Source organism: Triticum urartu, chromosome 5, assembly GCF_003073215.2.
Source record: "Triticum urartu cultivar G1812 chromosome 5, Tu2.1, whole genome shotgun sequence".
Classification (NCBI taxonomy): domain Eukaryota; kingdom Viridiplantae; phylum Streptophyta; class Magnoliopsida; order Poales; family Poaceae; genus Triticum; species Triticum urartu.
This window is the reverse complement of record NC_053026.1, coordinates 622,739,849-622,741,847: the sequence shown is the minus strand read 5'-3', so window position 1 is coordinate 622,741,847 and position 1,999 is coordinate 622,739,849. Positions and strand designations below refer to the sequence as shown.

General features: G+C 57.9%; 1 pseudogene; it reads right to left on the bottom strand.

Annotated features, from left to right (window-relative positions):
• Nucleotides 1-291: 291 nt before the first annotated feature.
• On the bottom strand, nt 292-1,494 carry LOC125506338 (annotated as a pseudogene).
• Nucleotides 1,495-1,999: the final 505 nt, after the last annotated feature.

The window sequence follows — 1,999 nt, the reverse complement described above, 5'->3', positions numbered from 1 at the left end:
TCCTCGGCTTCAAGCACTGAACCACCGCCGCTCCCGCAGCTAGATCTGCGTTTTATCTATGTATGATGAGTACCGGTGTGCTGTGTGGTGAACTCTGTAGCGGGAAGTATTTTTTATCAATTTATTAAATTTGCAGTGAACTTTTGTGTGATCTATTTTGCCGGGCCGCATCACTTCCCGCAAAATCGTGTTAAGGTTAACTGTAAAACGATTTTGCGGAGGGGTATATAGCGCGTCTGCTAGAGTTGCGCTTAGTAGAACGTCACATGTCTTGATGATATCACACATCCAGATCGAAATGACCATACGCCATCATCTCTTACGGAAGAACACACTCTCAAAGGTTTTTGCCCTGCGGTTAGCTATATAGCTTTTATTCTTCTTGTCACCACCAAGCAAGCACTGGAGCGAGCAACAATGAGTACTACTGGCTGACTAATCAATCAGCCACCGTGCCCGTACGGCTTCTGGTTGATGCAGGCCACGTTGCGGCCGAGCCGGACACGGAGCAGGCGGCAGCACCTCTTGTAGTACCCGACCCGATCCCTGCCCTGGGGCGTGCCGTGGCGCTTGCCGCACGCCAGCCCGCCGCTGATGATGTTGGTGGTCATGCCGTACCCGGGGAGCCTCCCGGCGCGGCGGTCCCTGCGCGACGGCCTCCAGCCGCCGGTCATCACGGCGTGGCACGACGGCGTCTTGTGCGCCCCATGTCGCGGCGTCATCCAGAACCAGATGGCCGTCTTGAAGGCCACCACGGGGTCGGTCGACACCAGGTCCGGCCTCCTCACCAGGTCCAGCCCCAGCGCGTCCCCGGCTCACCGGTAGTTGTGCTCGCTGCGCATGCATACACATCACGGTGCGTGCGGTGTGATTAAAATCATCATGAACCAAGTGCCAGGTGAACGAGAAGAGGGAAGAACAAAGGTGCTCTTGGATCAGACAGAGTGTGTGTGCGTCTTACTGAGTGAGTTGCATGGGGCCTCGCCCGTAGTACTGATCGCCGGCCGGGCTCCGCTGCTTCACCCAGCAGTAACCTGCGCGCACGGGCACGTACGTACAGCGACGACATCACGCATGGCAGCAATCGTCAGAGTATACATGCACACGCGTCGGCAGAGAAAGGCAGAAGAGGAGATCATACCGGTGGTCTCGTGGGAGGTCTGCGCGAAGAAGGCGGCGAGCTCCCGGCGGCGGGTGGCCTGGTCGCCGGTGGTGCCGAAGCCGCGGAACGTGCTCGCGGCCTCCACGAACGCGTCGTAGGAGTAGAAGAAGGCGCCCCCGTCGCACCCGCTGTCGCCGCCGCCGTGGTGGCCCTGCCTCAGCATGGAGTAGAACGTGTCCCGCGTGACGATCGACGCCACGCTGCCGCTCGCGGGGACGGCCGCGGCCAGCAGCAGCGCCGCGCCGGCGAGAGCGAGCAGCCCAAAAACCCTCATGCTCCTCACACCTGAGCGAAAACCGTGTGATGTGAGACTAGAGTCTAGAGGAGCCTGGTTGCCTTTGTAGAGCGGGGCTGCGGTCTTTTCGTTGTATATTTCTGCGATGATCGTCATCAGGTACAGGGCTCGCACATGGCCTGAAAGTTACTACACGCTGCGGGGGTGGACTGATTGGTACGTCGGTTTTCGCGGATTTGGGCTGCGAGACACCGTTGCTGGAGCCGTGGTGTTCCCTCGGATCGGTGAATGGCTGAATGCAACGCAATGGCGCCATGCTATGCTGAAATCGGTCTCAATCGGCATATATGGCAATGCGATGTCGATCGTGGCAAGGCTTTGCACATGCTCTTGGCTCCGTGGGAGAGTCGTTGAGTCGAGGTCAGTACCCTGCCAAGGACGATGCACTGATTGCTACGGACGTAATTTTGATGGTTTGGAGTGTGCTACGTAACCTCGTGGAGTCGAGTCACACGGAGCCTCCTGTTCCTGTATGAAATCGGTGCATCTATTATTCACAAAGTTTTTTAAAATGGAGGAGGACCCCGGCCTCTGCATCTGAA